Source organism: Macrosteles quadrilineatus, unplaced genomic scaffold (assembly GCF_028750875.1).
Source record: "Macrosteles quadrilineatus isolate MER2022 unplaced genomic scaffold, UCM_ALF_1.0 Scaffold_1__1_contigs__length_201487025, whole genome shotgun sequence".
In the NCBI taxonomy this organism is placed as follows: Eukaryota; Metazoa; Arthropoda; class Insecta; order Hemiptera; family Cicadellidae; genus Macrosteles; species Macrosteles quadrilineatus.
In genome coordinates this window covers 74,701,168-74,714,282 of record NW_026542594.1, presented here as the reverse complement: position 1 = coordinate 74,714,282, position 13,115 = coordinate 74,701,168, and the positions used below count along the sequence as shown (strand labels likewise).

At 42.0% G+C, this 13,115-nt stretch overlaps 1 protein-coding gene across 1 annotated transcript in view; it reads right to left on the bottom strand.

Annotated features, from left to right (window-relative positions):
• LOC128983609 (protein slit) overlaps nucleotides 1-13,115 on the bottom strand; it is a 383,814-nt gene that overhangs the window by 189,075 nt on the left and 181,624 nt on the right. The window lies entirely within an intron of this gene.

The following is a 13,115-nucleotide window of genomic DNA, read 5'->3' as shown; positions in this document are numbered from 1 at the left end:
CGCTCAATTACTGCAGAGAGCAGGTTTCATCCCGTACTGGTAGTTGCTGCTTGTACTAAACTTATAAAGAGCCAAGAGCCATACACAGGAGAATATAAACTCCAAGTAACAAAGTTAGGAATCCCTTCCTTCCACAATGCCATACTTCCTGAGGGTCGCTCTCAATTGTACCGCGGGGACGGCAGAATTCTGCATAACAAGGACGACCAAATGGTCCTGGCTTTACACTGCGGAGTACAGATCTATATGAAACTTGTCTATCTTCTACAGGCCATACAACAGGCGGCTACACTGTGTTGTAAACAATCATTGATTGTATTTTGTATGCAAATGGAAAATAGATGAGCCACTCACATACTGAGCTACTGTAAAAATTATATTTTCTAGCCTAATTTGACGGTCGTACGTATATGATATTGTAACATATATAAATGAGGAGACCTTTTCGATTAAGAAGTTAACTTACTCAACGGAAACAGACCATGTACATTAGCGCACTCTCTCTTCTTAGTGGCTCAATTTAAATGTGTATCTTTTCACTCGAAAACTTGGTAGCTTAAACATGGGATTGGATCTATAACCATTTTTAAGATACATTCATTATATGATAACAAACTCTATAAATATCCAACATCTTTAATTAAATTTATTTAACACAAATTTTAGTTAACCCAATAGTTATAATAATAATCTAAATTAAACCTTTAAACCCTTAAATTGAACACGCTGCACGCAATCGCTTAGTTTAAACTCATTTAGTGCGCTAAACAATAGTAAAAATAGGACGTAACAACATTTTAATGTGAAGAGCATTTACTTAATTAAATGTGAGTGCATGTAAATGTAGGGAGGACGAGTACAAATGACCAACACGGCCTTTACGTGCTAGAGGGCACGCAAATGCCGTAATGAATTGAGAGACTTCACTAACTCTTTGATTTGCAAGCCTTTAGCGTTACTCTAACCTAACGAGTACAATAACGAATATTAGGTACATCCTTTCTGAGAATTCACCAGTGAGGCGCGTTTCTTTGTTAACTGTTGACTATTTGGCATTTGCAAAAAATTCGTTTTACATAAACTGTAATAAACATTTTAATATCGTTGAAACTGTTAACTTTAAAAAGGATAAGGCTATGAGGAATTTATGATGGTATCAATATTAACGTGTGTATATACGGTTCTATGTTCAAATTTGACAGCCACTCATCGGAAATATACAGAAAATCATTGTTGGTTATCACACAAATGTATGATACCGTATCGTTAAATTAAAAAAAATTACTTAATGCGACATTTAATATCCGATCATTTCACTGACACTTGCGCAACTACAAATGAGATCACACTGCATTACTAAATAAATTTGAGCACTGATACGTTAAAAATAAATAGTATTGGTGTATTAGATTTCAAAAAGAGACACTCATGTTATTATAATGAATGATGTCTTTATATTTCCTGTCAATCAGTCAATCTCTGTTTTAATGAAATCAGTAATCATCATCAGTTGTTTTTAGAGTGCAGTCTGTTATAAAGAAACAGTTGAAATTAAGTCGTTGTTATATTTTTTTCTTAAAATAACGAGAACACCAAAAAAGTACGTCTTTTAGACATTGTAGCACAAAATATCTCTATAAATCATTCGTATAACATGTAAAGTCATCTAAGAACAAACTCGACTACCTTTCAACATTGTGTATATATTATGTTTGTAACTATTGATTAAGTGAATTGTAGTTACATTGCTTGTGCATCTGAGAAAGGGTGGGGCCCACGCAAAACACTAATGTAGAAATATAACCGGAAATGCAAATGTAGGCGGCGCGGCAACCGGCCACCACTATTTTACTCCTGTTTAAAGTCCATCAGGGCGTGTTCTAATGAGAATATCATTAGAGAAATCAATTCGGCCGACAGCGCGAGATTGAGGTTCAATGGACAAGTACTAGAGAGGAACGGAAGCTGGTGGGACAGGTAGACACTCCCACAGTCGACCAACCGCCCAGCTTAATGTCGGAATTATGCCTAAACGGTGATGGCTCGGTGTTTTAATGAAGGAAGAAACATTGAATTATGTCCCTCGTAAGGGGAAACGTCCACACCTGTTGATAGATGTTGTCGTTAAGAAATATCCCTGACAGTATAATATCTTTACAGAGATTGGCTCGAACCGTGAGTTAGAGCTGATTGATGAGCCGAAGATTTATCAAGGTTTATAGAGTGGTTGGCTTTTGTGAAAACATAATTTAACATTATTTACATTCTACCATCGAGTATTTAACGTTACTTTTCGATGATTGCTGGAGTACCGTTAATCGCAATGGAAAGTACACGATAAATCCAATATTTGAGTATAAAACTGCAATACGAAGCACACGCCGGGCAGAGCACCGACAGCGTACCCTGGATATTATCCACCACAAACCAAACCATTCCATTATATGCTATAAGTACAACCAATCTCACACTCTATATTTTCTCTTTATTTCATACTTTAAGTTTTTAATTATTTGTGTATCGTCATTGATGTTCATCATATCGATGTTTACCATGTTTTACTGTATAAAGAGAAAGGTCCTTTTAGCAATCTTGGCTCTCTCTACATTATCGAGAGTGGTGTGTTTTGATAGGACAGATGACATTTCCCACGCTATACTGCAGTAAGAAATCCTACTGACCTCTTCCAGCTAGACGTATGGTCTCAGAGCCGTATACAACTTGCATCTATCGAAGTGTCTGTCAACGTTTGTGGAATTCGCTGCAGTTTTGTCACTATTGAAGGCTGACTGATTATAAAAATAATCAATTATTAGCTTAATCAAAAATAATAACTGGCCTTTGACTGGAACCTTCTTGGAATAACTCAAGAAACTTTCATTCAGCGCTGCATTACTCTCCAGTAAACTGTCAGGATAGTATTGCAAGTCAGGTGGTCTCTCCCACGCCAGTAGCACCAGCAGTAACCTCTTCGCACCGTTCATTAGAAGGGTCAACCTCTCCGTGGGCCATTCCCCATTGTCTCCTCAATTTACCACCTGGCCCCGGTATGCTAACCAGCCCGTCCTGCTCATTTGTTTCTGCTCTTTTAATCTTTTATTGTTAGCGGTATTCGTGACTCGCCAGACGCCAATCGAAGATCTCCAGTCTTCCATGGATACCACATTCAGCACACAAAGGCGAGGTATTAATAATGATTAATAGAAATAAATCAATTTATATTGAACCAGTGTTTACTTTTAGTGTGAATAGGACATACAAGTACTGGAGCATTGCAGGACATTTATTTATTGATTTTCAATTCAAAGCGTTGATAATTTGTATATAATCGGTGTCAACATTTAATTTATAAAATCAAAAGAACCACAACTACAGTGTAGGGTGTAAGCATCTCTCATGCGTGTGTAAGTGTGTCAGTGTTTGCGAGTGTGTGTAGGCAAATAACATCTGTTTGAGTGGTCCAGACGCAGTCTTGTTGTTTATACAGTTTACAACCAGAGACTACAGAGTCGCTCGTATACACTGAATCAACCATAGTAGACAAACAGTTGATCCTGGATACAAAGACGTCTGATCATTTGATTAAATCTTATAAGATTATTTAGAATCTACATAATTATATGAACCTCATGTTAACAACAATGTATTGTCAACGGACCTCACATAAGTAAGTAAGTACACATAACACAAGTAAATGATTCTCTTCACCTCAAGAAATATATAGTCAAGAGCCTATAGCCAAGGACTAGTTGTCATTTTTTACCATTAATGATCATTGTTAAGCCCGTAAGACAAAACAGGAGAGAAACAATAGAAAAGTACACCGACGTTTAACTAACTTCAGGGTTAATGTTAAAATGATTAGATTGCTTACGTTTGTAATTTAGTATTGTGTAATATCCATTAATTATGAGTTTAGTATAGATGTACGTTGGTATCAATTCGACAAAACTTGTGCGAATACAAATTTCATATATTAAAAATAACAAAGCACAAACACCATTGAAATGAACGACGAAAATGAATCAGGCAAAGAAAGCAATTAGTATAAAAAGTTCATTAGTTTCATAATATAATAATTACAGCGGCAATGTTATCAGGTGAGGGGGGAAGGGAAGGGAGGGGGAGCTGTCAACGTAAGTCAAGCTTGCGTGATGTCATGGAATTACAACTCTACCCGCAATACGTCCATTTGTGCTAACCGCTCAACCGCTGAACGCTGAACCATTCGTTACAACAACACCAACTATAGCGATGCTTTCATTTACGATATTAGTTAGGCCTACAGGCTATTATCATAACCAGAAATAAAACACTTGAGATACGAGTGCGCTGATTTCAGAAGCTCCGGGTTTGTTATCTCTTTATCGCTGTAGGTAACACGGGTGGATCGAAATAGTGATGCGGTTTATTTGAGTAAAAGAATAAGTTTTTGTCAAGAGAAGTTTTAGAAAAGACTACACAAAAGAAAAGAAAATATTTCAATATTGTCCAAAAATTGTTTTTACCTTTCCAAAATCTTGTTCATATTACTTAAACAAAGTACATTCCTTTAGTTATTTATATAAGATCTGCAACGATGTGCTTGGTAGATGAGGTATTAATAAACCCACGTAACACCATTGATGATTATTCACATATCAATTATGTTAAGTAATTATTCCTCTTTCTTATCAGTAAGGTAGTATGCGTAGCATTGTTTTCAACAGTCATATTATGTATAAAGTGATATATTGCTAAGCTTCGCAGCCTCTCGCCGCCTCGTGGAGGTGATGTCTGAGGCTGATACAGCACGATTGTAGAGGTAGACTCTCCCCACTACCAACTTCTGTCACTTACACTGCGCTCAGGCTTCGGACTAATTAATTAGCCGATTAATTAACTCTGGAAATCGTCGACTCTTCTAAGTTTTGGTTTGTGGCTTTTGCAATTGTTCAATTTTCATACAGTTATTAATTTAACAAACAAGTGTTAAATTTTAAAATCAGTCACTTGATGAAAACCTAACATATAGGTTACGCATTGTGAATGAAGTTTTAATTTTACAAAGATTTTGTCAAATCTCATGATATAGAGAGTCAACTACTTTCTCTTTATTTTAATTAATTCACCTATTCCATGGTAAATTTCTACGCCTGTGACATTTTGTGTAAAAAAAACTTAAGGGGAAGGAGTCCAAACTTCGCAAATGTTCCTTTTTTCTAGTATTCATATTTGTATGCAACTGACATTACTGTAAGTGAAATCTAGTCAGTTAAAAAATGACTGTGTTTTAGTGAGAATATGCACCACACCTAAAACACACACAAATTATAACAGGGATTAGTTAAGATTTCCTATGAGTAGTCAAGTAAGGTCTGCAGTTGACACAGGGTAATGATTCGCAGCCATGTTTGTCGAGCCTTTCTCACAGTCAGGGGGCCACAGTTACACACTGATACACTAGTGACTAGTAGACAAGTAAGGTCCAGACTGAGTCCATGTCTGCAGTTGACACAGGGTAATGATTCGCAGCCATGTTTGTCGAGCCTTCCTCACAGTCAGGGGGCCACAGTTACACACTGATACACTAGTGACTAGTAGACAAGTAAGGTCCAGACTGAGTCCACGTCTGCAGTTGACACAGGGTAATGATTCGCAGCCATGTTTGTCGAGCCTTCCTCACAGTCAGGGGTACCTCAGTTACACACTGATACACTAGTGACTAGTAGACAAGTAAGGTCCAGACTGAGTCCACGTCTGCAGTTGACACAGGGCAATGATTCGCAGCCATGTTTGTCGAGCCTTCCTCACAGTCAGGGGGCCACAGTTACACACTGATACACTAGTGACTAGTAGACAAGTAAGGTCCAGACTGAGTCCACGTCTGCAGTTGACACAGGGTAATGATTCGCAGCCATGTTTGTCGAGCCTTTCTCACAGTCAGGGGTACCTCAGTTACACACTGATACACTAGTGACTAGTAGACAAGTAAGGTCCAGACTGAGTCCACGTCTGCAGTTGACACAGGGTAATGATTCGCAGCCATGTTTGTCGAGCCTTTCTCACAGTCAGGGGTACCTCAGTTACACACTGATACACTAGTGACTAGTAGACAAGTAAGGTCCAGACTGAGTCCACGTCTGCAGTTGACACAGGGTAATGATTCGCAGCCATGTTTGTCGAGCCTTTCTCACAGTCAGGGGTACCTCAGTTACACACTGATACACTAGTGACTAGTAGACAAGTAAGGTCCAGACTGAGTCCACGTCTGCAGTTGACACAGGGTAATGATTCGCAGCCATGTTTGTCGAGCCTTTCTCACAGTCAGGGGGCCACAGTTACACACTGATACACTAGTTACTAGTAGAAAAGTAAGGTCCAGACTGAGTCCATGTCTGCAGTTGACACAGGGTAATGATTCGCAGCCATGTTTGTCGAGCCTTTCTCACAGTCAGGGGGCCACAGTTACACACTGATACACTAGTGACTAGTAGAAAAGTAAGGTCCAGACTGAGTCCATGTCTGCAGTTGACACAGGGTAATGATTTGCAGCCATGTTTGTCGAGCCTTTCTCACAGTCAGGGGGCCACAGTTACACACTGATACACTAGTGACTAGTAGAAAAGTAAGGTCCAGACTGAGTCCATGTCTGCAGTTGACACAGGGTAATGATTCGCAGCCATGTTTGTCGAGCCTTTCTCACAGTCAGGGGGCCACAGTTACACACTGATACACTAGTTACTAGTAGAAAAGTAAGGTCCAGACTGAGTCCATGTCTGCAGTTGACACAGGGTAATGATTCGCAGCCATGTTTGTCGAGCCTTCCTCACAGTCAGGGGGCCACAGTTACACACTGATACACTAGTGACTAGTAGACAAGTAAGGTCCAGACTGAGTCCACGTCTGCAGTTGACACAGGGTAATGATTCGCAGCCATGTTTGTCGAGCCTTTCTCACAGTCAGGGGGCCACAGTTACACACTGATACACTAGTTACTAGTAGAAAAGTAAGGTCCAGACTGAGTCCATGTCTGCAGTTGACACAGGGTAATGATTCGCAGCCATGTTTGTCGAGCCTTCCTCACAGTCAGGGGGCCACAGTTACACACTGATACACTAGTTACTAGTAGAAAAGTAAGGTCCAGACTGAGTCCACGTCTGCAGTTGACACAGGGTAATGATTCGCAGCCATGTTTGTCGAGCCTTTCTCACAGTCAGGGGGCCACAGTTACACACTGATACACTAGTTACTAGTAGAAAAGTAAGGTCCAGACTGAGTCCATGTCTGCAGTTGACACAGGGTAATGATTCGCAGCCATGTTTGTCGAGCCTTTCTCACAGCCAGGGGTACCTCAGTTACACACTGATACCCTAGTGACTAGTAGACAAGTAAGGTCCAGACTGAGTCCATGTCTGCAGTTGACACAGGGTAATGATTCGCAGCCATGTTTGTCGAGCCTTCCTCACAGTCAGGGGTACCTCAGTTACACACTGATACACTAGTGACTAGTAGACAAGTAAGGTCCAGACTGAGTCCACGTCTGCAGTTGACACAGGGCAATGATTCGCAGCCATGTTTGTCGAGCCTTCCTCACAGTCAGGGGGCCACAGTTACACACTGATACACTAGTGACTAGTAGACAAGTAAGGTCCAGACTGAGTCCACGTCTGCAGTTGACACAGGGTAATGATTCGCAGCCATGTTTGTCGAGCCTTCCTCACAGTCAGGGGGCCACAGTTACACACTGATACACTAGTGACTAGTAGACAAGTAAGGTCCAGACTGAGTCCACGTCTGCAGTTGACACAGGGCAATGATTCGCAGCCATGTTTGTCGAGCCTTCCTCACAGTCAGGGGGCCACAGTTACACACTGATACACTAGTGACTAGTAGACAAGTAAGGTCCAGACTGAGTCCATGTCTGCAGTTGACACAGGGTAATGATTCGCAGCCATGTTTGTCGAGCCTTTCTCACAGTCAGGGGGCCACAGTTACACACTGATACACTAGTTACTAGTAGAAAAGTAAGGTCCAGACTGAGTCCACGTCTGCAGTTGACACAGGGTAATGATTCGCAGCCATGTTTGTCGAGCCTTTCTCACAGTCAGGGGGCCACAGTTACACACTGATACACTAGTTACTAGTAGAAAAGTAAGGTCCAGACTGAGTCCACGTCTGCAGTTGACACAGGGTAATGATTCGCAGCCATGTTTGTCGAGCCTTCCTCACAGTCAGGGGGCCACAGTTACACACTGATACACTAGTGACTAGTAGACAAGTAAGGTCCAGACTGAGTCCACGTCTGCAGTTGACACAGGGCAATGATTCGCAGCCATGTTTGTCGAGCCTTCCTCACAGTCAAGGGTACCTCAGTTACACACTGATACACTAGTGACTAGTAGAAAAGTAAGGTCCAGACTGAGTCCACGTCTGCAGTTGACACAGGGCAATGATTCGCAGCCATGTTTGTCGAGCCTTCCTCACAGTCAAGGGTACCTCAGTTACACACTGATACACTAGTGACTAGTAGAAAAGTAAGGTCCAGACTGAGTCCACGTCTGCAGTTGACACAGGGTAATGATTCGCAGCCATGTTTGTCGAGCCTTCCTCACAGTCAAGGGTACCTCAGTTACACACTGATACACTAGTGACTAGTAGACAAGTAAGGTCCAGACTGAGTCCACGTCTGCAGTTGACACAGGGTAATGATTCGCAGCCATGTTTGTCGAGCCTTTCTCACAGTCAAGGGTACCTCAGTTACACACTGATACACTAGTGACTAGTAGACAAGTAAGGTCCAGACTGAGTCCACGTCTGCAGTTGACACAGGGTAATGATTCGCAGCCATGTTTGTCGAGCCTTCCTCACAGTCAAGGGTACCTCAGTTACACACTGATACACTAGTGACTAGTAGACAAGTAAGGTCCAGACTGAGTCCACGTCTGCAGTTGACACAGGGTAATGATTCGCAGCCATGTTTGTCGAGCCTTCCTCACAGTCAAGGGTACCTCAGTTACACACTGATACACTAGTGACTAGTAGAAAAGTAAGGTCCAGACTGAGTCCACGTCTGCAGTTGACACAGGGCAATGATTCGCAGCCATGTTTGTCGAGCCTTCCTCACAGTCAAGGGTACCTCAGTTACACACTGATACACTAGTGACTAGTAGAAAAGTAAGGTCCAGACTGAGTCCACGTCTGCAGTTGACACAGGGTAATGATTCGCAGCCATGTTTGTCGAGCCTTCCTCACAGTCAGGGGGCCACAGTTACACACTGATACACTAGTGACTAGTAGACAAGTAAGGTCCAGACTGAGTCCACGTCTGCAGTTGACACAGGGCAATGATTCGCAGCCATGTTTGTCGAGCCTTCCTCACAGTCAAGGGTACCTCAGTTACACACTGATACACTAGTGACTAGTAGAAAAGTAAGGTCCAGACTGAGTCCACGTCTGCAGTTGACACAGGGCAATGATTCGCAGCCATGTTTGTCGAGCCTTCCTCACAGTCAGGGGTACCTCAGTTACACACTGATACACTAGTGACTAGTAGACAAGTAAGGTCCAGACTGAGTCCACGTCTGCAGTTGACACAGGGCAATGATTCGCAGCCATGTTTGTCGAGCCTTCCTCACAGTCAGGGGTACCTCAGTTACACACTGATACACTAGTTACTAGTAGAAAAGTAAGGTCCAGACTGAGTCCATGTCTGCAGTTGACACAGGGTAATGATTCGCAGCCATGTTTGTCGAGCCTTTCTCACAGTCAGGGGGCCACAGTTACACACTGATACACTAGTTACTAGTAGAAAAGTAAGGTCCAGACTGAGTCCACGTCTGCAGTTGACACAGGGCAATGATTCGCAGCCATGTTTGTCGAGCCTTTCTCACAGTCAGGGGGCCACAGTTACACACTGATACACTAGTTACTAGTAGAAAAGTAAGGTCCAGACTGAGTCCACGTCTGCAGTTGACACAGGGCAATGATTCGCAGCCATGTTTGTCGAGCCTTTCTCACAGCCAGGGGTACCTCAGTTACACACTGATACCCTAGTGACTAGTAGACAAGTAAGGTCCAGACTGAGTCCATGTCTGCAGTTGACACAGGGTAATGATTCGCAGCCATGTTTGTCGAGCCTTTCTCACAGTCAGGGGTACCTCAGTTACACACTGATACACTAGTTACTAGTAGAAAAGTAAGGTCCAGACTGAGTCCATGTCTGCAGTTGACACAGGGTAATGATTCGCAGCCATGTTTGTCGAGCCTTTCTCACAGCCAGGGGTACCTCAGTTACACACTGATACCCTAGTGACTAGTAGACAAGTAAGGTCCAGACTGAGTCCATGTCTGCAGTTGACACAGGGTAATGATTCGCAGCCATGTTTGTCGAGCCTTTCTCACAGTCAGGGGGCCACAGTTACACACTGATACCCTAGTGACTAGTAGACAAGTAAGGTCCAGACTGAGTCCATGTCTGCAGTTGACACAGGGTAATGATTCGCAGCCATGTTTGTCGAGCCTTTCTCACAGTCAGGGGGCCACAGTTACACACTGATACACTAGTTACTAGTAGAAAAGTAAGGTCCAGACTGAGTCCATGTCTGCAGTTGACACAGGGTAATGATTCGCAGCCATGTTTGTCGAGCCTTTCTCACAGTCAGGGGGCCACAGTTACACACTGATACACTAGTTACTAGTAGAAAAGTAAGGTCCAGACTGAGTCCATGTCTGCAGTTGACACAGGGTAATGATTCGCAGCCATGTTTGTCGAGCCTTTCTCACAGTCAGGGGGCCACAGTTACACACTGATACACTAGTTACTAGTAGAAAAGTAAGGTCCAGACTGAGTCCACGTCTGCAGTTGACACAGGGTAATGATTCGCAGCCATGTTTGTCGAGCCTTTCTCACAGTCAGGGGGCCACAGTTACACACTGATACACAAGTATTTGGCGTATAACTACCTCATACGTGATGTGGAGAAGTCAATTGACTATCGTACAACACAACATTACAACCCTCTGATCATAGCCAGTACCAGTCACTGTGTAATTGAATTTCCCCACACCTTGCCCTGGGCCATGAATACTAATACTCCTTTAATGTAGACAATAGCTATGTAAATACGCCAAAAGTAAATTACTGGAGCAGGACGATAATGATGTCAATTATTCAACCCCGGGGCGCAACCCTCGGAGTATGACGGTCGACGGTTGACAAACGATCCACGCCCAGGTAAGTGAATGTCAGACCGAGCGCCAAGCGCCACCCGTGCAGGAGGATTCAATCAGCGATCATCACCTGCTGGGGCAGAGCCTGAGCAAGACAATGAGATATGGACGTTATTAGTTTAATGCTGGCTGTCATGGAAATTAGATGTTCTCGGTTTGAATTCAATAACCTGCGATAATGGGGCCATCACTCTACTTTTTTTCACACCAAACATTTTTTTTGGGTTGCTTCAATTATTTGGTGACTCAGATGATTATAATATTTACAGTTTGGTTCATTTGCATTCCAGCATAAAAAGTTTATCTACATTACTAAAATTAAACAGTATTTTATGAACATTATTAAATAAAACTCTTTCTAGAAATATGTTTTCTTTGCTTTATTTTATGGACGACTTTTTTAATTTATACCATGAGTTATTGTCCCAAAGAACGTATTAATCCTAAAGAATGTATTACGTAAGTTATACCACTCTGCCAAAGGGTTTGAAGCACATATATCTACTAGACTTTGGAGGAAGCTGTTATTTTCTTATCCAAAACGTATCATGTCCATCCTTATACTGTGGAATTTATAAGTTTTTGACAGAGAACCAACACTGAGAATACGCCTGAGCACATTAAATACCTTACACCTTCTGAAGAAACGTCAATAAAACGGTTCATCCAACGTAAATATATTGAAAATTCTACGTGCCTAACCAGCCGCGAGGTGCGAGGAGGGGCGCCTGACTGTGGTGATTGGCACTCAGAACACGTATTGAAATGATAGCAGGAGCGTTCACCTGCAACGCCAATACATAAACAATCAGGGACTGCAATTTGTCCGCCTCCGCCCACCTGTACCATCTCTGTCCATACTGAGGCTAATGATGATCTGCATTAATATCATCCGAGTATAGAGTGAATCTGCAGGAGAGACTAGTGAGGCGAATGATGATCTGCATAACATCCGAGTATAGAGTAAATCTGACGGACATACTATGTGGCTAATGATGATATGCATATCATCAGAGTATGGGGTGAATCTGCAGGAGAGACTAGTGAGGCTAATGATGATCTGCATATAATCCGAGTATGGGCACAGAAAACATACTACTACAGTACAGTAGTATGTTTTCTGTGGTATGGGGTGAATCTGACGGAGAGACTAGTGATGCTAATGATGATCTGCATATCATCCGAGTATAGAGTGAATCTACAGAAGAGACTAGAGTGAGGCTAATTATGTGCTGCATATCATCCAAGTATAGAGTGAATCTGCAGGAGAGACTAGTGAGGCTAATGATGATCTGCATATCATCCGAGTATAGAGTGAACCTGCAGGAGAGACTAGTGAGGCTAATGTTCTGCATATCATCCGAGTATGGGGTTAATCTGCAGGACAGGATAGTGTGGCTAATGATGATCTGCATATCATTTAAGTATAAGGCAGATATGCAAAACTAGAGTAGTGTGGTATCTCAATTTCATAAAACTATAGGATGGAACTGCTAAACTTGAGTAATGTATCTGATATTATCAGCGTATCATGCAGAGTTAAGGTCGATTCACACATATCAGTTCAGTCACAGTTCCGTTACAGTCCAGTTGCAGCCCAGTTACAGTCCAGTCACAGTTGCATCCGCAATTTCTCAGTCAATTGTCCGTCAGTTGGTTTCAGTCAGTCTTCCGTCTCTAATATTTACAGTAATTTACAGTCAAAAAATGTAAATTTTAAACCTATATTCTATTAAATTATCATTGTCAATCTTGTTGATTGTTACAAACAGTACTCAAAATACAAACGCAACCATTTAAATAACAATAACACTATTTTCTAACCTCAAACAGTTCCGTCAGGCGTCCGAACAATCAAAAAGTATCGTTGGAAAGAAATCTGAAATTAACTGATGGATGCCAGC